Below are 23201 nucleotides of genomic sequence, written 5' to 3' on the forward strand. Positions count from 1 at the left end.
CAGAACCCTAAATATAATCCCTCAGTTCCACCGGCCTGGAGCCCTGGCGACAGTGAGGCCTGTCAGCCCAGGGAAAGAGGCTGGCTACACTTCAACGAGAAACCTAACAGGCTATTTGTTGTGGTTCAACACTAGCCGCTTTCACTTAGTTTACCCAGGGAATTCCAAGATGGCTTAGCAGTTCAGACGTCATTTCTGTTTCGTATTGTCGTGTCCTTTATATATATATATATTTACACCTTTCTTCGCATATCTTTTATATATTTTATTATCCAAGAACTCAACTACAAAAGCTTTCCTGCAAAAGCTCTCCTGCAACCCGCTTCACCAATTACAAAAAAGTATTATTTACCTCAAATCTGAAAATCCACCGTGGAAGCTAGCCAGGGGCTAATTCAGAAGCTAGCCAGAAAGCTAACCAGAAGCTATCCGATAGCTAGCCAGAAGCTAATCTGTAGCTGCCCAGAAATTAGCCGGTCTGCTGGCTAGCGTTGGTGTTTCAGCTGCCCACGTTTTGTGGTCATCAGCTATTCCTTTAGCTCGATAATCTACCGGCACTTTTGTGCAACGCGACTCGGACCGGAGCATTCCGGGACTTTTTTTTTTCTCAGTTTCCCCGGATTTCAGCCGCAGGCTCTGGACATTTGCAGCTAGCTAGCTGCAAACCGTGTGACTATTGGCTTACGTCGATCCCGGAGCAAACTCAAATCATTCCGGAGCTAGCCAGCTGAGGAGTTCCATCAGCCATTTCCTGGGCTACAGTCACTTATCCGGACCCGTTTTTTGTTTTTTTTTGTTTGTTTTGTTGTTGCTGCAGATACGGAGCCCCACCGGGCCTTCACGACTGACTGCCGACGTTATCTGCCCGAGGGGGTTATCCAACTGGCACCTCCGTCCCGACGTTACCTGAACGCTCATCTGGGGCCCGCTAACCGTTAGCTGTCTTATCGGCTGCTATCTGAATAAGTATATCGGACAATTATTATTATTATTTATTTATTTTATTTTTTTCTTGGGTCACTATATCTATTTTGCCAATTTGGATTGATCCCCTCTACCACACGGAACCCCACTAACCTACCGACGGAAACGCACGAGGTATCTACAAATAGACTTCCATACTATGCTATCTTGCTACCGATAGCCATCTACCCGGCCAGCTGTCTGGATCGCCGTGACCCCAACCAACCTCTACTCACTGGACCCTTATTGATCACTCGATTAAGCATGCCTCTCCTTAATGTAAATATGCCTTGTCCATTGCTGTTCTGGTTAGTGTTTATTGGCTTATTTCACTGTAGAGCCTCTAGCCCTGCTCACTATACCATATCCAACCTCACAGTTCCACCACCCACATATGCGATGACATCACCTGGTTTCAATGATGTTTCTAGAGACAATATCTCTCATCATCACTCAATACCTAGGTTTACCTCCACTGTATTCACATCCTACCATACCTTTGTCTGTACATTATTCCTTTAAACTATTTTATCGCCCCCAGAAACGTCCTTTTACTCTCTGCTCTAGAAGTTCTAGACGACCAATTCTCATAACTTTTAGCCGTACCCTTATCCTACTCCTCCTCTGTTCCTCTGGTGATGTAGAGGTGAATCCAGGCCCTGCAGTACCTAGCTCCACTCCTATTCCCCAGGCGCTCTCTTTTGATGACTTCTGTAACCGTAATAGCCTTGGCTTCATGCATGTTAACATTAGAAGCCTCCTCCCTAAGTTTGTTTTGTTCACTGCTTTAGCACACTCTGCCAACCCGGATGTTTTAGCCGTGTCTGAATCCTGGCTTAGAAAGACCACCAAAAATTCTGACATTTTCATCCCCAACTACAAGATTTTCAGACAAGATAGAACGGCCAAAGGGGGCGGTGTTGCAATCTATTGCAAAGATTGCCTGCAGAGTTCTGTATTACTATCCAGGTCTGTTCCCAAACAATTTGAACTTCTACTTTTAAAAATCCACCTCTCTAAAAACAAGTCTCTCACCGTTGCCGCCTGCTATAGACCACCCTCTGCCCCCAGCTGTGCTCTGGACACTATGTGAACTGATTGCCCCCCATCTATCTTCAGAGCTCGTGCTGCTAGGCGACCTAAATTTTAACATGCTTAACACCCCAGCCACCCTACAATCTAAGCTTGATGCACTCAATCTCACACAAATTATCAATGAACCTACCAGGTACCACCCCAATTCCGTAAACACGGGTACCCTCATAGATATCATCCTAACAAACTTGCCCTCCAAATACACCTCTGCTGTTTTCAACCAAGATCTCAGCGATCACTGCCTCATTGCCTGCATCCGTAATGGGTCAGCGGTCAAACGACCTCCACTCATCACTGTCAAACGCTCCCTGAAACACTTCAGCGAGCAGGCCTTTCTAATCGACCTGGCCGAGGTATCCTGGAAGGATATTGATCTCATCCCGTCAGTAGAGGATGCCTGGACATTTTTTAAAAATGCCTTCCTCACCATCTTGAATAAGCATGCCCCATTCAAGAAATTTAGAACCAGGAACAGATATAGCCCTTGGTTCTCTCCTGACCTGACTGCCCTTAACCAACAGAAAAACATCCTATGGCGTTCTGCATTAGCATCGAACAGCCCCCGTGATATGCAACTTTTCAGGGAAGCTAGAAACCAGTATACACAGGCAGTTAGAAAAGCCAAGGCACAAATTCAAAAAAGTTCTGGGACACTAAAGTCCATTTTTGAGAATAAGAACACCTCCTCCCAGCTTCCAACTGCTCTGAAGATAGGAAACACTGTCACCACCGACAAATCCACTATAATTGAGAATTTCAATAAGCATTTTTCTACGGCTGGCCATGCTTTCCACCTGGCTACCCCTACCCCGGACAACAGCACTGCCCTCCCCTCTGCTACTCGCCCAAGCCTTCCCCATTTCTCTTTCTCCCAAATACAGTCAGCTGATGTTCTAAAAGAGCTGCAAAATCTGGACCCTTACAAATCAGCCGGGCTAGATAATCTGGACCCTTTCTTTCTAAAACTATCTGCTGAAATTGTTGCCACCCCTATTACTAGTCTTTTCAACCTCTCTTTCGTGTCGTCTGAGATTCCCAAAGATTGTAAAGCAGCTGCGGTTATCCCCCTCTTCAAAGGGGGGGACACTCTTGACCCTAACAGCTACAGACCTATATCTATCCTACCCTGCCTTTCTAAGGTCTTCGAAAGCCAAGTCAACAAACAGATTACCGACCATTTCGAATCCCACCATACCTTCTCCGCTATGCAATCTGGTTTCAGAGCTGGTCATGGGTGCACCTCAGCCACGCTCAAGGTCATAAACGATATCTTAACCGCCATCGATAGGAAACAATACTGTGCAGCCGTATTCATTGACCTGGCCAAGGCTTTTGACTCTGTCAATCACCACATCCTCATCGGCAGACTCGACAGCCTTGGTTTCTCTAATGATTGCCTCGCCTGGTTCACCAACTACTTCTCTGATCGAGTTCAGTGTGTCAAATCGGAGGGTCTGTTGTCCGGGCCTCTGGCAGTCTCCATGGGGGTGCCACAGGGTTCAATTCTTGGACCGACTCTCTTCTCTGTATACATCAATGATGTCGCTCTTGCTGCTGGTGATTCTCTGATCCACCTCTACGCAGACGACACTATTCTGTATACTTCTGGCCCTTCTTTTGACACTGTGTTAACAACCCTCCAGGCGAGCTTCAATGCCATACAACTCTCCTTCCGTGGCCTCCAACTGCTCTTAAATGCAAGTAAAACTAAATGCATGCTCTTCAACCGATCGCTGCCTGCACCTGCCCGCCTGTCCAACATCACTACTCTGGACGGCTCTGACTTAGAATATGTGGACAACTACAAATACCTAGGTGTCTGGTTAGACTGTAAACTCTCCTTCCAGACTCACATCAAACATCTCCAATCCAAAGTTAAATCTAGAATTGGCTTCCTATTCCGCAACAAAGCATCCTTCACTCATGCTGCCAAACATACCCTTGTAAAACTGACCATCCTACCAATCCTCGACTTCGGTGATGTCATTTACAAAATAGCCTCCAAAACCCTACTCAATAAATTGGATGCAGTCTATCACAGTGCCATCCGTTTTGTCACCAAAGCCCCATATACTACCCACCACTGCGACCTGTACACTCTCGTTGGCTGGCCCTCGCTTCATACTCGTCGCCAAACCCACTGGTTCCAGGTCATCTACAAGACCCTGCTAGGTAAAGTCCCCCCTTATCTCAGCTCGCTGGTCACCATAGCAACACCTACCTGTAGCACGCGCTCCAGCAGGTTTATCTCTCTGGTCACCCCCAAAACCAATTCTTCCTTTGGCCGCCTCTCCTTCCAGTTCTCTGCTGCCAATGACTGGAACGAACTACAAAAATCTCTGAAACTGGAAACACTTATCTCCCTCACTAGCTTTAAGCACCAGCTGTCAGAGCAGCTCATAGATTACTGCACCTGTACATAGCCCATCTATAATTTAGCACAAACAACTACCTCTTTACCTACTGTATTTATTTATTTATTTTGCTCCTTTGCACCCCATTATTTCTGTCTCTACTTTGCGCTTTCTTCCACTGCAAACCAACCATTCCAGTGTTTTTAGTTTTTATTTTACTTGCTGTGTTGTATTTACTTCGCCACCATGGCCTTTTTATATTTTTATTTATTTATACATATATTTGTTTGCCTTCACCTCCCTTATCTCACCTCACTTGCTCACATTGTATATAGACTTCTTTTTTTCACTGTATTATTGACTATATGTTTGTCTTACTCCATGTGTAACTATGTGTTGTTGTATGTGTCGAACTGCTTTGCTTTATCTTGGCCAGGTCGCAATTGTAAATGAGAACGTGTTCTCAATTTGCCTACCTGGTTAAATAAAGGTTAAATAAAATAAATAAATAAATAAAAATAGTGCAAAAACCCACAGTATACGGAGAAAACACTAACAGCACCTACGTGATATCTTACAAAACCTATTAAAAAAAAGCTGTGGTTGTCAGTGCTACACAAGAATATGAAAGTTTGTAGCTGAGATTCAATTTATTTGGTTTTGTAGACGTTCAGTAGCCATATGTAGTACATGATACGATGACGCCGAAGGGAAAGGCTGACGTTTTACATGCTCTTAACCAACTGTGCTATTTCGTTTAATTTTTTGTGTGTTTGTATCTTTTGTACATATTGTTGCAGCAACTGTCTCTTATGACCGAAAATAACTTTTGGACATCAGAACAGTTGATTACTCGCCTCGAACTGGAAGAAGCTTTTTCCTTTAACGAGTCCGACGAGAAGGATATACTGCTTTCCCGGGGACAGGCCCAAATCCCCGTCATTTGTGTGAAGAAAAGACTGAGGAAAAGGGGGCACAGGTTGGGCTGCCTTTTGAGAATCCGTAGGTGAGCGAGGAAACTCACACTGCCATCTGTTCTACTGGCTAACGTGCAATCATTGGAAAATACAATGGATCTACAAATTAAGATTATCCTACCAACGGGACATTTAAAAACGGTAATTCTATATTATCCGTGTCGTGGCTGAACGACGACACGGATAATATAGAACTGGCGGGATTTTCCATGCACCGGCAGAACAGAAAAGCTACGTCTGGTAAGACGAGGGTTGGGGGTGTCTATTTGCCAATAATAGCTGGTGCGCAATGTCTAATATGAAATAAGTCTCGAGGTATTGCTTGCCTGGCTACCTTTTTGATAAGCTGTAGACCCCACAATCTACCAAGAGTTCGCATCTATATCAGTCGTAGCCGTCTATTTACCACCACAGACCGATGCTGGCACTAAGACCGCACTCAACCAACTCTATAAGGTCATAAGCAAACAGAAAAATGCTCATCCAGAAGCGCCTCTCCTAGTGGCCGGAGACTTTAATGCAGGCGTACTTAAATCAGTTTTACTAAATTTCTACCAGCATGTCACATGTGCAACCAGAGGAGAAAACAAATCTAGACCACCTTTACTCCACACACAGAGACGCATAAAAAGCTCTCCCCTGCCCTCAACTTGGCAAATCTAGTCTACAGGACTGTTTTGCTAGCACAGACTGGAATGTGTTGCGGGATTCATCCAATGGCATTGAGGAGTATACCACCTCAGTCATCTGCTTCATCAATTAGTGCATCGACGATGTCGTCCGTGACCGTACGTACATATCCCAACCAGAAGCCATGGATTACAGGCAACATCCGCATTGCACGAGAGCACCAGCTGTTCTGAGCAAGACATTTAAACAGGTCAACATTCACAAAGCCGCGGGGCCAGATGGATTACCAGGATGTATTCACTGACATTTTCAACCTCTCCCTAACCGAATCTGTAATACCTACATGTTTCAAACAGACCACCATTGTCCCTGTGCCCAAGGAAAGGAAGGTAACCTGCCTGAATGATTACCGCCCCGTAGCACTCAAGTCGGTAGCCATGAAGTGCGTTGAAAGGCTGGTCATGGCTCACATCAACAGCATCCTCCCGGATACACTAGACCCACTCCAATTCGCATACCGCCCCAACAGATCCACAGAGGATGCAATCGCACTCCACACTGCCCTTTCCCACCTGGACAACAACCTCTTCCCTCAATGTGAGCAAGACGAAGGATCTGATCATGGACTACAGGAAAAGGCCCCCATTAACATCAACAGGCAGTAGTGGAGCTTGTCGAGAGTCAAGTTCCTTGGTGTCCACATCACCAATACTATCATGGTCCAAACACACTAAGACAGTTGTGACGAGGGCACGACAAAACCTTTTCCCCCTCGGGAGACTGAAAAGATTTGGCATGGATCCCCAGATCCTCAAAGTTCTACAGCTGCACCAGCGAGAACATCCTGACCGGTTGCATCACCGCCTGGTATGGCAACTGCTCGGCATCTGACCGTAAGGCACTACAGAGGGTAGTGCATACGGCCCAGTACATCACTGGGGCCAAGCTTCCTGCCATCCAGGACCTATATAATAACCGGTGTCAGAGGAAAGCCCATAAAATTGTCAGACTCCAGTTACCCAAGTCATAGACTGTTTTAGTTTTTTTTCCTCTCTGCTACCGCACGGCAAGCGGTACCGTAGTCTAGGACCAAAAGGCTCCTTAAACACTTTACAGATGAAGATTGTGAAGGGTTTATTTGGATTTTTACTAATTATCTTTGAAAGACAGGGTCCTGAAAAAGGGATGCTTCTTTTTTTGCAAAGGACAAGTGTATAAACGGGTTAATGTCAAGCCCTACATGTTTTTTCAAAAGTCTCATGGATTGTAGGCCTACATTGAACAACACACATTTGCTGCTACTGTAGGCTGAATGATAGCTGTTCTATTTCCATGTTAAAATATTATGGGATGCATTTTTCACCATTGTTTTTGATGGTAGGCCACTCTGACAGGCCTACATTATCATTATGATGAAACAGCCACAGTAGCCGATTTGGCCACTTAAAGCGGGTACAGCCTCAGTGTTCAACGTTAAAGCGCATTTTTCAAATCGTTCAAGTTTGCGCTCAGCAGACCTGACATTTGCTCAGTGCCAACGAGGGAACATTGCCTTCCACCATACCCCGTTCAAAGGCACGGGGTCTTGCCAATTCACCCTCTGAATGACACATACATAATCCATGTCTCAAGGTTTCAAAATCCTTCTTAAACCTGTCTCCTCCCCTTCATCTATACTGATTTTGAAGTGGATTTAATAAGCGTAATCAATAAGGGATCATAGCTTTCCCCTCGATTCACCTGGTCAGTCTGTCATGGAAAGAGAATGATTTCTTAATGTTTTGTACACGCTGTGTATATGACCCAGTAAACGAATAGTTTGTATTCCAACTCAGGTGCTCCATCATGCATAAAAGTTAATTCCTTACCAATACATTTTGCTGACAGTACCTCACCTCACGCGAAAGATGTCATGGCACAAAAAATATATATTTATGCAAAAATTCTGCAAATAAGTCTGACTTCCTCTGACCGTTCCCGATTTTGTGCCCACAGTTATATCAATGACTTTGAAGCCGCGGAAGTGAGACTATTTCAATCACTCCGCAGAATGGGGCTCAGTGAACATGGTTATCCAGAGCTGTGACAAAGCAGAAGTACACAGTAGGTTGACTCGATGGCTACGTCCCAAATGGCACCCTAATCTCATTATAGTGCACTACCTTTGACCAGGGCTCATGAGACTGGTCAAGACTAGTGCACTATAAAGGGAATAGGGTGCCATTTTGGACATGTTCTTTATTCAAAGGAGATGGGAATCATATTCATGACAAAAATAGGTCTTATAGATTTCTAAAGGTGGAAGACATAATTGGCAAATGGCACCCAAGAAAGTCCTACTTTCTTACGTTGTTACGTTCCCCAGTTTCTGTGTTGTAGTTTGTATTTGAGTGTGTTTCAGGAGATGGCTTCCTGAATTCTCCCCAAGCAGCTGATTGGTCAGCCCCATTGATGATTGGAGTTGACCCCGCCCCCTCGTCAAGTTGCAGCTGTATCCGATTAGACTCCTTCTGAAGCTATATAAAAGCCAGTGTTCTGTTCAGAAGAGATTTGCTGAGAGAGGAGGCTGATGGCTGAGGGTGATATACTGTGTTGGTTGTTCTCAGAGGGAGATGATTAGTGTGTCCTGTATTGGTTGAGTGAGAGCTGATTGGTTATGTCTTTTGTGTGTCAATAGCAGTGTTTTGATTATTGAAATTGTTTGGATAATTCAGTTTCATTTGTTCCCAGGGGGGAAGGGGAAGGCACCTAGGGAGTGCTTAGGCAAGAGGCCCGCGGGCATACATATACCCGTAGTATATCACTGTCTAGGCACACTAGGTAAGACCTGGGCGGACCACCCCCTGTATTTTGGTTAGCGCACCAGGTGGTGTTAAGTAGTGGGTAGGCAGGTAAGGTAGGAGAGGGGGCTTTGATATTTACTTTCTTTGCTTTGGTTCCGTCCAGCCCCTTTTCCCCATATTACCGTGTGAAGGAATAAATTCCTAGTAAACGGTACAATTCTCTGCCTTTTGTCATCCTTACTCGCACCAACAGTCCATACCTCTTTTCACTTCATGGGGAGTTGAGTTGTAGCAGGGTGTTGCGTTCCCTCTTCTTAGAGGCGTGCGTAACATACGTTTCTTTACCCCCTAGTATTTTCACACAGTTTTGCGCTATATTCAAACTGTTTGTTACATTGTATTTCCCCCCCACCCCATTTGGTCTGGTTGAGTTGACAAAAGTCCTAAACAAAGCCACGTGCCCATGAAAATGTTTTTATTAGACAAACATGCTCAAGTTAAATCAATTTATGATGATCAGGAAGTGTCACTTGTGTCCAAATATTACTTTCACTTTGTTCTTCCAACAACATGTGGGAGAAAAGAGCGCAATAGCCACTGACTGTGACGTGAATAGCCTATAGCCCCCGTCTCCCCTAATCTGCATCGGATGCGCTGCTACTCACAAAGTTTCAGAGCTCAAGTTATGATACCGTTTTGTATTATATCAAATGCTCGCAGTCCAACAACCAATAATAATGCATGACTGTTTGGTCGGGACTGCGTTTTCACCTGCAGCGAACCATCCCCGGTACGAATTGAACCGAGCCCACCCTTTTCGAGCGAACCGTGGTGCTTTGTTTGAGTGAGCTCCCGAGTGTGGATAGTATTCACACCAGTCCAAACGAACTAAGGGGGTAAATGCACCAGAGTTCGGAAAAACCACACTCTCTTAGTGAATTGATTATTGTGACAGACGGCTAAAAAGAATGTTTTTCTGATGTTACAGTACACATGGGACACCACAGCAGTTACGTGCTCTCAGTGCCCTGCATCAATTGCATATTTATCAGGTCTAAAATTAGACTGCGTTACATCATCCTTGTATCGCTGTGTGTGAATCTGCGTCAGTTAAAAAAAGGATGCCTTCCAATTTAAATCGAATCCACATCAGTGATTGGGAGTTACACAAGCTTAGTGGGAGGAATAGGAGGTTCTCTAATCAGTGACTGACTAAATATTGGCTGCTCTGTGAATATGAAGACCATCTTTGTTAAACCATAATGAATCTGGCATGATATCTTATTCATCCTAACTGCTTTTATTGACTGCAATATGGCTGAAGAGATTAGTGATGTTGTAATCAAATCAAAAAATGTAATCAAACTGTCACATGCGCCAAATACAACAAGTGTAGACCTTACCGTGAAATGCTTACTTACAAGCCCTTAACCAACCGTGCTGTTCAAGAAGAGTTAAGAAAATATTTACCAAATAAACAAAAGTAAAAAAATATCAATAACGAGGCTATATACAGGGCGTACTGGTTAGAGGTAGACCGATTTTAATTAGGGCCGATTTCATGGTTTCATAACAATCAGCATTTTTGGACACTGACTATGGCCGATTACATTGCAATCCACGAGCAGACTGCGTGGCAGGCTGACCACCTGTTACGCGAGTGCAGCCAGGAGCCAAGGTAAGTTGCTAGCTAGCATTAAACTTATCTTATAAAAAAACAATCTTAACATAACTAGTGATTAACTACACATGGTTGATGATATTACTAGTTTAACTAGCTTGTCCTGTGTTGAATATAATCAATGCGGTGCCTGTTAATTTATCATCAAATCGTAGCCTACTTCGCCAAACGGGTGATTTTAACAAAAGCGCATTCACGAAAAAAGCACTATCATTGCTCCAATGTACCTAAGCATAAAAGTCACTGCCTTTCTTAAAATCAATACACAAGTATATATTTTTTAAACTTGCATATTTCGTTAAAATAAATTCATGTTAGCAGGCAATATTAACTAGGGAAATTGTGTCACTTCTCTTGCGTTCCAGTGCAAGCAGAGTCCGGGTATATGCAACAGTTTGGGCCGCCTGGCTCGTTGCGAACTGTGTTTCTTCCTAACAAAGACCGTAATTAAATTTGCCATAATTTTACATAATTATGACATAACATTGAAGGTTGTGCAATAGAACAGCAATATTTAGACTTAGGGTTGCCACCCGTTCGATAAAATACGGAACGGTTCCGTATTTCACTGAAAGAATAAACGTTTTGTTTTCAAAATGATAGTTTCCGGATTCTCTAGGATAGGGGGCAGCATTTTCACGTTTGGATGAAAAGCATACCCAAATTCAACTGCCAGCTACTCATCCCCAGAAGATAAGATATGCATATTATTAGTAGATTTGGATAGAAAACACTCTGAAGTTTCTAAAACTGTTTGAATCATGTCTGTGAGTATAACAGAACTTATTTAACAGGCGAAACCCCTGAGGTCACTCTTTTCAATAGGGTTTCATTGGGAATACAGATTTCTAATTGACCTTCTTGCAGTTCCTACCGCTTCCACTGGATGTCAACAGTCTTTTGAAATTGGTTGAGGTTTTTTCCTTTGTGTAATGAAGAAGTACGGCCATCTTGAACGAGGGTCGCTGGAAGTGTACTGTTAGAGGCGCATAACCAGAAAGCCAGCTAGAGTTTGTTTTAATACTGTATTGAACACAGTTCATCCTGTCTTAAATTTTATCGATTATTTATGTAAAAAAAGACCTGAAGTTGTATTACAAAAGTAGTTTGAAATGTTTTGGCAAAGTTTACAGGTAACTTTTGAGATTTTGTAGTCACGTTGCACAAGTTGGAACCGGATCAAACGCGCCAAATAAATGTACATTTTGGATATCGACGGAATTAATCGAACAAAAGGACCATTTGTGATGTTTATGGGACATATTGGAGTGCCAACAACAGAAGCTCAGAAGCATGTAAGGCATTAATTATATTTTTATTTCTGCGTTTTGGGTTGAAATATGCTTCTCTCTCTTTGTTTACTCTGTTGCTATCCTCAGATAATAGCAGGCTTTTCGGCGAAAGCAAACGATATTTGAATTCTGACATGTTGGCTGGATTCACAAGTTTAGCTTTAATTTGGTGTCTTTCATGTGTTATTTAATGAAAGTTAGATTTTTATAGTAATTTATTTGAATTTGGCGCTCTGCATTTTCTCTGGCTTTTGGCCAAGTGAGACAGTAGCGTCCCACATATCCCAGTGAAGTTAATGACCAGGGGCTCGTATTTCTGTTTATTTTATTATATTATAATTTAAGTCTGATTTGATAGAGCAGTCTGACTGAGCGGTGGTAGGCAGCAGCAGGCTCGTAAGCATTCATTCAAACAGCACTTTACTGCGTTTGCCAGCAGCTCTTAGCAATGCTTGAAACACAGCACTGTTTTTGACTTCAAGCCTATCAACTCCTGAGATTAGGCTGGCAATACTAAAGTGCCTATAAAAACATCCAATAGTCAAAGGTAAATTAAATACAAATGGTATAGAGAGAAATAGTCCTATAATAACTACAACCTAAAACTTCTTAACTGGGAATATTGAAGACTCATGTTAAAAGGAACCACCAGCTTTCATATGTTCTCATGTTCTGAGCAAGGAACTTTAACGTTAGCTTTTTTACATGGCACATATTGCACTTATACTTTCTCCTCCAACACTGTGTTTTTGCATTATTTAAACCAAATTGAACAGGTTTCGTTATTTGAGACTAAATTGATTTTATTTATGTATTATATTAAGTTAAAATAAGTGTTCATTCAGTATTGTTGTAATTGTCATTATTTATATATATATATATATATATATACACTGCTCAAAAAAATAAAGGGAACACTTAAACAACACAATGTAAATCCAAGTCAATCACACTTCTGTGAAATCAAACTGTCCACTTAGGAAGCAACACTGATTGACAATAAATGTCACATGCTGTTGTGCAAATGGAATAGACAACAGGTGGAAATTATAGGCAATTAGCAAGACACCCCCAATAAAGGAGTGGTTCTGCAGGTGGTGACCACAGACCACTTCTCAGTTCCTATGCTTCCTGGCTGATGTTTTGGTCACTTTTGAATGCTGGCTGTGCTTTCACTCTAGTGGTAGCATGAGACGGAGTCTACAACCCACACAAGTGGCTCAGGTAGTGCAGCTCATCCAGGATGGCACATCAATGCGAGCTGTGGCAAGAAGGTTTGCCGTGTCTGTCAGCGTAGTGTCCAGAGCATGGAGGCGCTACCAGGAGACAGGCCAGTACATCAGGAGACGTGGAGGAGGCCGTAGGAGGGCAACAACCCAGCAGCAGGGCCGCTACCTCCGCCTTTGTGCAGGAGGAGCACTGCCAGAGCCCTGCAAAATGACCTCCAGCAGGCCACAAATGTGCATGTGTCTGCTCAAACAGTCAGAAACAGACTCCATGAGGGTGGTATGAGGGCCCGACGTCCACAGGTGGGGGTTGTGCTTACAGCCCAACACCGTGCAGGACGTTTGGCATTTGCCAGAGAGCACCAAGATTGGCAAATTCGCCACTGGCGCCCTGTGCTCTTCACAGATGAAAGCAGGTTCACACTGAGCACATGTGACAGACGTGACAGTCTGGAGACGCCGTGGAGAACGTTCTGCTGCCTGCAACATCCTCCAGCATGACCGGTTTGGCGGTGGGTCAGTCATGGTGTGGGGTGGCATTTCTTTGGGGGGCCGCACAGCCCTCCATGGGCTCGCCAGAGGTAGCCTGACTGCCATTAGGTACCGAAATGAGATCCTCAGACCCCTTGTGAGACCATATGCTGGTGCGGTTGGCCCTGGGTTCCTCCTAATGCAAGACAATGCTAGACCTCATGTGGCTGGAGTGTGTCAGCAGTTCCTGCAAGAGGAAGGCATTGATGCTATGGACTGGCCCGCCCGTTCCCCAGACCTGAATCCAATTGAGCACATCTGGGACATCATGTCTCGCTCCATCCACCAATGCCATGTTGCACCACAGACTGTCCAGGAGTTGGCGGATGCTTTAGTCCAGGTCTGGGAGGAGATCCCTCAGGAGACCATCCGCCACCTCATCAGGAGCATGCCCAGGCATTGTAGGGAGGTCATACAGGCACGTGGAGGCCACACACACTACTGAGCCTCATTTTGACTTGTTTTAAGGACATTACATCAAAGTTGGATCAGCCTGTAGTGTGGTGTTCCACTTTAATTTTGAGTGTGACTCCAAATCCAGACCTCCATGGGTTGATAAATTTGATTTCCATTGATAATTTTTGTGTGATTTTGTTGTCAGCACATTCAACTATGTAAAGAAAAAAGTATTTAATAAGAATAGTTCATTCATTCAGATCTAGGATGTGTTCTTTTAGTGTTCCCTTTATTTTTTTGAGCATTGTATTTTATAGAAAGAAAAGAAAATCTGCTGATTTTAATGTAAAAATCCTAATCGGTCAACCTCCTAATCTAGGCTTCTCATACCTGCTGAAGTCGTAAAAAGTACAGAAACACCAAAGCTTACTTTTCACAATTGTTTTTGGCACTTTTTTGTTGTTGTTGCCGTTGCTAAATTGGGAGTGTTGTGCCTTCTGCTGAAATATTAAACACTGTCCTTAACATCATCTATTTTTGTCCAGATCAGATCCTAGACCTTGTCAGTACTGTAATACAGTGCATTCAGAAAGTATTCAGACCCCTGACTTTTTCCACATTTTGTTAGGTTACAGCCTTATTGTAAAATGGATTAAATTGTTTTTTCACTCAGTCTGCACACAATACCCCATAATGACAAAGCAAAAACAGGTTTTTAGATATTTTTTTTTAGCAAATATATTAAACGATCACATTTTACATAAGTATTCAGACTCTTTTCTCAATCTTTGTTGAAGCACCTTTGGCAGCGATTACGGCCTTTTCTTCTTGGGTTCAAGTCCGGACTCTGGCTGGGCCACTCAAGAAAAATTCTGAGACTTGTTCCGAAACAACTCCTGCATTTTTATTGGCTGTGTGGTTAGGGTCGTTGTCCTGTTGGAAAGTGAACCTTCGCCCCAGTCTGAGGTCCTGAGCGCTGGAGCAGGTTTTTATCAAGGTTATTTCACTTTGCTCCGTTCATCTTTGCCTTGATCTTGACTAGTCGCCTAGTCCCTGCCGCTGAAAAACATCCCCACAGCATGATACTGCCTCCACCATCCTTCATCGTAGGGATGGTATTGGGCAAGTGATGAGCGGTGCCTGGTTTCCGTCAGATGTGACGCTTGGCATTCAGGCCAAAGAGTTGTTGGAGCCAACTCATGTATTGCAAGGTTGTATATGACCTATGTGGACAGAGTTGACCTATGAATTTTTATGCGCCAATTACCTATACGGTAACAATATTGACTCATGCCTGAACTTTGCAGCAGCTGAGTTGACCTCTCAATCCTGTAGTGACAAAGCTAAGCCATGCATGCCAAGGCCCTGTTAGCTGCGATGACTAAATGCATCTCAATGCAAGCGGCACAGTTGACCTATAAATCTTGAGGCCCCGTACAAACAGCCTGTGGCAAAGAACTAGGACAGAGCAACCTGGCGTGACCGAAGTAGAGTAGCTGGCATCTATCTATGAGGGTAAATCCATTTGAATTCAATTACTTTTTGACAGCACCTCTTCTGATTTGAACTAAACCTTCCATACATATTTGCCTATTGTGGAAGTGCTCCCCCGAAAGTGACTTTTTGGACCTGAATGCCAAAACATTCAAGATGCTCAAAGATGACCTATTTTGCATACCCCATGAGACATCCATGTCTTTATCACTGGAAAAGATAAACGGTTGAGATTGTAACCTTTTAAATTCTATCAAACAGGGTTATCAAACTATTTTATCATTTCTACATTCTTTGTTTATACAAATGTTCTATATTGTAGAATAATAGTGAAAACATCAACAATGAAATAACACATGAATCATGTAGTAACCCAAAGTGTTAAACAAATCAAAATATATTTTCGGTTTGAGATTCTTCAAATTAACCACCCCTTTTCCTTGATGACAGCTTTGCACACTCTTGGCATTCTCTCAACCAGCTTCACCTGGAATGCTTTTCCAACAGTCTTGAAGGAGTTCTCACATATATGCTGAGTTCTTGTTAGCTGCTTTAACTTCACTCTGTGGTCCAACTCATCCCAAACCATCTCAATTGGGTTGAGGTTGTGTGATTGTGGAGGACAGGTCATCTGATGCAGCACCATCACTCTCCTTCTTGGTCAAATTGCCCTTACAGAGCCTGGAGGTGTGTTGGGTCATTGTCCTGTTGAAAAACAAATGATAGTCCCACTAAGCGCAAACCAGAAAGGATGGCGTATCGCTGCAGAATGCTGTGGTAGCCATGCTGGTTAAGTGTGCCTTGAATTCTAAATGAATCATGCAATTTCTGAGGCTAGTACTGTAACTCTAATGAACTTATCCTCTGCAGCAGAGGTAACTCTGGGTCTTACATTCCTATGGCGGTCCTCATGAGAGCCAGTTTCATCATGGCGATGAATGGGTTTTTGCGACTGCACTTGGAAGACAATTTCAAGTTCGTAATTTTCCGCATTGACTGACCTTCATGTGTTAAAGTAACGTTTGAGACAACATGCTCTAGCATACAGGGTGGGTGTCATGTTTTGGCTGTTACATGTACTAAAATGGGAATAAAATGTACATTTCAACTTTCAAATGGGACCACAAAGATGGCGGTCCACACATCAGAGAATGTTGAATTGAATGGTAATATCTGTTTTAAATTATACTGTAAATCTTCCATAGGAAACCTATTGAAATCATAGAAATATATGTATTTCAATGCTGTTCCAGTTAAATTGCAGTGGTCAGAAGGGTTGGGTCCATTCTATGAATTCAATTTCTATGATTTTAAAATAACACCCACAATGTATTCAAGAGCATGTTGTCTCAACTGATGGCGGGCACAACACAAACTTCAGATGATGTAAAGTAGGGTATAAACTACATCATACGACAAAAATCTGAGTACGTGTTTTTAAATAACTGACGTTAAAGGTTAAAATATTTACTGACCATTTCAAGAAATGTATTAGTTTTGACTACCCTGTTTGTAATATTTTTTATATCAAACTCGACCGTTTTATCTTGTCGTGTGATAAAGACATGGACGTCTCACGTATGTAATAAAGCCCTTTTAAAAAATATATATATATTTTTACCCCTTTTCTCCCCAATTTTTCGTGGTATCCAATCGCTAGTAATTACTATCTTGTCTCATCGCTACAACTCCCGTACGGGCTCGGGAGAGACGAAGGTCGAAAGCCATGCGTCCTCCGAAGCACAACCCAACCAAGCCACACTGCTTCTTAACACAGCGCGCCTCCAACCCGGAAGCCAGCCCCACCAATGTGTCGGAGGAAACACCATGCACCTGGCTCCCTTGGTTAGCGCTCACTGCGCCCGGCCCGCCACAGGAGTCGCTGGAGCGCGATGAGACAAGGATATCACTACCGGCCAAACCCTCCCTAATCCGGACGACGCTAGGCCAATTGTGCGTCACCCCACGGACCTCCCGGTCGCGGCCGGCTGCGACAGAGCCTGGGCGCGAACCCAGAGACTCTGGTGGCACAGCTAGCGCTGCGATGCAGTGCCCTAGACCACTGCGCCACCCGGGAGGCCCTTAATAAAGCCCTTTTGTGGGGAAAACTCATTCTGATTGGCTGGGCCTGACTCCCCAATGGGTGGGCCTGGCTGCCAAGTGGGTGGGCCTATGCCCACACATGGCTGCACCTCTACAGTCATGGCCGAAAGTTTTGAGAATGACACGCATATTAATTTTCACAAAGTCTGCTGCCTCAGTTTATGATGGCAATTTGCATATACTCCAGAATGTTCTGAGTGATCAGATGAATTGCAATTAATTGCAAAGTCCCTATTTGCCATGCAAATGAACTGAATCCCAGAAAAGCATTTCCACTGCATTTCAGCCCTGCCACAAAAGAACCAGCTGACATGTCAGTGATTCTCTCGTTAACACAGGTCTGAGTGTTGACGAGGACAAGGCTGGAGATCACTGTCATGCTGATTGAGTTCAAATAACAAACTGGAAGCTTCAAAAGGAGGGTGGTGCTTGTAATCATTGTTCTTCCTCTGTCAAGCATGTTTACCTGCATGGAAACATGTGCCGTCATCATTGCTTTGCACAAAAAGGGCTTCACAGGCAAGGATATTGCTGCCAGTAAGATTGCACCTAAATCGACCATTTATCGGATCATCAAGAACTTCAAGGAGAGCGGTTCAATTGTTGTGGAGGCGGCTTCAGGGCGCCCAACAAAGTCCAGCAAGCGCCAGGACCGTCTCCTAAAGTTTATTCAACTGCGGGATCGGGGCATCACCAGTACAGAGCTTGCTCAGGAACGGCAGCAGGAAGGTGTGAGTGCATCTGCACGCACAGTGAGGCGAAGACTTTTGGAGGATGGCCTGGTGTCAAGAAAGGCATCAAAGAAGCCACTTCTCTCAAGGAAAAACATCAGGGACAGACTGATATTCTACAAAAGGTACAGTGATTGGACTGCTGAGGACGGGAGTAAAGTCATTTTCTCTGAATCCCCTTTCCGATTGTTTGGGGCATCTGGGGGAAAAAGCTTCTCCGGAGAAGACAAGGTGAGCGCTACCATCAGTCCTGTGTCATGCCAACAGTAAAGCATCCTGAGACCATTCATGGGTGGGGTTGCTTCTAAGCCAAGGGAGTGGGCTCACTCACAATTTTGCCTAAGAACACAGCCATGAATAAAGAATGGTACCAACACATCCTCCAAGAGCAACTTCTCCCAACCATCCAGGAACAGTTTGGTGACGAACAATGCCTTTTCCAGCATGATGGAGCACCTTGCCATAAGGCAAACGTGATAACTAAGTGGCTCGGGGAACAAAACATCGATATTTTGGGTCCATGGCCAGTAAACTCCCCAGACCTTAATCCCATTGAGAACTTGTGGACAAACAAAAACCCACAAATTCTGACAAACTCCAAGCATTGATTATGCAAGAATAGGCTGCCATCAGTCAGGATGTGGCCCAGAAGTTAATTGACGTCATGCCAGGGCGGATTGCAGAGGTCTTGAAAAAGAAGGGTCAACACTGCAAATATTAAGTCTTTGCATCAACTTAATGTAATTGTCAATAAAAGCCTTTGACACGTATGAAATGCTTGTAATTATGCTTCAGTATTCCATAGTAACATCTGACAAAAATATATAAAGACACTGAAGCAGCAAACTTTGACACAAATATTACATTTTTCACATTATCAAAATTGTGGCCATGACTGTACAGTCATGTGAAATCCATAGATTGGGGCCTAATGAATTTATTTCAATTGACTGATTTCCTTATGGACTGTAACTCAGTAAAGTCTTTTTGAAATTGTTGCATTTTTATATATTTTTTCATTATAGTAACTGAGACTACCTACTCGTCTCTGCTGTTGTGACGAAGTTGACCCATGCATGTTAATGCCCCATTGGCTGAGATGACCTATGCATCTAGCTAGCCATGACATAGTATTGATAGACACAGTCCCACTGAAACCCCCCGTCCACTCATTGGCTTAGTCAATGGGTCACATGAGGTGAAGATCCCCATATGGGACAATGAGCTCCTTTTCCACTCAAAGATATTCCAATTACTACTTTAGGCAAGCGTGTAACAAGAATCTGACTGTGCCTTCCCCCTGCTGATGGAAAAGGTGCTCTTGGAAGTCCTTAGGGTAGTCAGTTGTGGAGACACACTTATGCTTACACTTTTGGAGAGATTAGGAGACTTTTCGGACTGTGCATGCATAAATAGATGACAGAGTGGACCACAGATGGAGGACGTTAAAAGACTGCATGCAAATATACAATACCCATTACCCACACTCCGTCGGTCCATAAAATCCCCAAATAGTTGTTTGCTTTCAGAGCATCTAGAGAGAAGTAAAGATGATTTTTCTGCAGCTTATGAAAAGGCTTATTTCGTGGTTAGCGATCAAAGCTACTGTTTTTAAAAGAGCAGCATATAAAAGAGCAGCTGCCGGGGCTGGCAGCGGAGCCTATGAATCGTCATTTTACTGGAGCCCAGCCAATCCCTGACTCCTCTTCAAGCCCCCCCCTAAGGGTCTCCCCTGTGGGGAGAAAGAGCGAGAGCTCACCCCCCTGTACGCCCCCTAGCGGATCACTAATTAACTTCACCTTTGGGAAATGTCCTGGGAGTTGGCTGCTGAGGCCCCTAATGTAGTGTACAGGGCTCCAGTCAGCTGGTCTTTCTCCAGGCCTGGTTTCTGGTTCATAGTGTATACACATACTCTGCTCTACTTGGAGGGTGAAGCCGGAGTGCCCCGGCGACCGGCTCACACTGAGCAAACTTCACTTCTGATTATATCGGCTTCACTTTAGATCTGTTGGCCCAGATATTGCTCTGGATGCCTGTGTAGGGAAAATAAAACTAGTATTTAAAAAAAAAAAAATGTATTTAAATGGACTTTTAATAGCCTACTTGTGCTTCCACAACCTTTACCACCTTGTTTACCCCTTGTCTTCAATCCAAACTTTGATGTTGGATTGCATGGATGCTGATCTCAAATCAAAGTTTATTTGTCACGTGCGCTGAATACAACCGGTGTAGTTACAGTGAAATGCTTACTTACAGGCTATAACAAATAGTGCAAAAAAGGTATTAGGTGAACAATAGGTAAGAAGAAAGAAATAAAACAACAGTAAAAAGACAGGCTATATACAGTAGCGAGGCTATAAAAGTAGCGAGGCTACATACAGACACCGGTTAGTCAGAACAGAGAGTAGCAGCAGCGTAAAAAGAGGGCACACAATGCAAATAGTCTGGGTAGCCATTTGTTTACCTGTTCAGGAGTCTTATGGCTTGGGGGTAAAAACTGTTGAGAAGCCTTTTTGTCTTAGACTTGGCATTACGGTACCGCTTACCATGCGGTAGTAGAGAGAACAGTCTATGACTGGGGTGGCTGGGGTCTTTGACAATTTTCAGGGCCTTCCTCTGACACCGCCTGGTGTAGAGGTCCTTGGATGGCAGGCAGCTTAGCTCCAGTGATGTACTGGGCCGTACGCACTGCCTTGCGATCAGAGGCAGAGCAATTGCCGTACCAGGCAGTGATGCAACCAGTCAGGATGCTCTCGATGTTGCAGCTGTAGAACCTTTTGAGGATCTCAGGACCTGGAGGCTTCATGGATGATCTGGGGGCTTCATGGATGATCTGGAGGCTTCATGGATGATCTGGGGGCTTCATGGAGCCCGACTTAAAAAAACAAACATCTGGGGGAAAGTCTGTAATGCTCATCATTGTATCTCTTTAAGGGAAATTTGAGATGGAAGTTGTGTATGACTTAAAATCAAGGGTCTATGCTCACCCCGTCCTTAGCTCGCTTCTATGACTTTGTACTATACACGGAGCTATAATATTAAGTAAAGAAACCCCTCCAAGATTATGTTGTGGAAACAATACCATTACGACAGCGTGATATGAGTCCTTTATATAGGTGATAAAACATAATTACACATGGCTGCTATGTTGTAACACTCGTACGACCTTCGGATTCATGACCAACCTTTTGTCCTTCCAAAGACCATTGATACAGTAATTCCAACTGCCAAGATGGTGGTTCTATGCGTTTTCCATACAGCTATTGCTCTCTTTCCCGGTCATTGACTCGGCCTCATTGAGAGAGAAAAGGGAGGGGGGGGGGCGGACGGCTGCGGCTCTCTTCCATCACCATTTGCGCATGTCGGAGAGGAAAGGAGTGGGATGAACGTTCTGGACTATTGCAGAAAAAAAAATCATCCTTTTCCTCAACCCCCACTGAGCCCTCTTCCTCAACAGGACACAACTCCATCTTTCCCTCTCCTTTCATCCCTCCCCCTCTATCCCTTTTCTCTCTCGTTCAATCTATTTCCATATTGCTGTAATTTCACAGACTTAACAGAGGATGCATAATTCACTGCTGCTCCAGAATGGTTGAACACCAGTCATACAATGCGTTAAGATACAGAGAGGGGGAGTGCAAAAGAACGAGCGAGGCGACAAGCGCGCAGGAGGATAGCTAGTTCCGTGCCATGCATCCTAAGTTGCCTTTGGTTAAAACATGGCCCTCGTGTACATGTGTATTGCCCTTTCTATTTAAAGGGGAATGCATCATGGTTTCTGCCTAGTTCCTCCGTCTGGGAATTCCAGACCTAGGGTGTATGCTGTCCGCATAGGGAGACTACTCCGAGCTTGAAACTGAAACCACACCAGATGTGTCTGGTAATCACCTAGTCTTGTCAACATGTCAACTGCTATTGATAATGAGGTGGCATTGTAAGTGTTCAATAGAGTTCAGTTCATATGTATTGCTGCGATTGTGGGTTATAGTTAAATCCATGCAATAGTAAACTGTCTCAGGTTCATGTCTGGTTGTCTAATTTGCATTTTATTTCAATCAGCTCAAATTTGAAACAAACACTTCTCTCATATTTTAATGATTTATTGGTTAGTCTTGTAGCCGATAATTGTCCGTCAAATCAAGCAGGACGTTGTCCAGTAACCCTTTGTGGTAATCTCTGCTGTCCGGTGTGGTGTCATCAGAAGTAGACTGAGGTGGTAGAGCTAGCGCATCAGGATCAGAAGGGCGTCTCGCCGCCTTTTACTCTACTAGGCGAAAGAACGTTTTTTTACTCATTTAGTTTTTCCTTATTGGGTTTCCTGTAATCGCTCGGTGACAGTGGCCCAGAACAGGTTTAGGCAGCTATCTGCCACCTGGCATCGCGCCAACATGACTTACATCAGGGTCAGATTTATGGACGTGTCTTTTTAATCTCCCCGCAACGCAAATATGCCTGTCACGGAAATTAATGGAAATAATTAGAAGTTATTATGTAGCTCGTGTAGTTTGTGTACCCTCAAAAATAGGGTGGGGTTAGACTGGGTCAGTTTTTCTGCCAAATTGTGTTTTTTTTGTTTTTTTATTGTTTTTTTTAAGAGATCACAGTCAGGAAAACCGTTATAATCGTTGACCTCAAACATAAGGTTGCGTTTTATTTGTTTTGGATCATTTTCAAAAGCCTGATGGATGGTAAACTACTTTAGTTTACCATGGTAACTCCTGTCAGTACTTTCTGTCTTCTGACGATCTACTTTTATCAATATGTGTAATTATGTCATGATTGTCAGTGTTATAAAAGCTTTACACCAAAATGTTAGGGCTAATTGTTGAATGTTCTCCAAGTAAGATAGTGTTGGCCACTCTACCAAATTGTTATGTACCGCCCTCTAGTGATATTCTAATAGTATAACATGCACCAAGAACTCAAATGTGGTAACGCTGGTACC

General features: G+C 43.7%; 1 protein-coding gene across 4 annotated transcripts in view; it reads left to right on the plus strand.

The window, feature by feature from the left end:
• Positions 1-23201, plus strand: part of LOC139558789 (sterile alpha motif domain-containing protein 12-like) — a 142562-nt gene that overhangs the window by 10051 nt on the left and 109310 nt on the right. The gene's annotated exons all lie outside the window — the stretch shown is intronic.

This window comes from Salvelinus alpinus, chromosome 29, assembly GCF_045679555.1.
Source record: "Salvelinus alpinus chromosome 29, SLU_Salpinus.1, whole genome shotgun sequence".
NCBI lineage: Eukaryota > Metazoa > Chordata > Actinopteri > Salmoniformes > Salmonidae > Salvelinus > Salvelinus alpinus.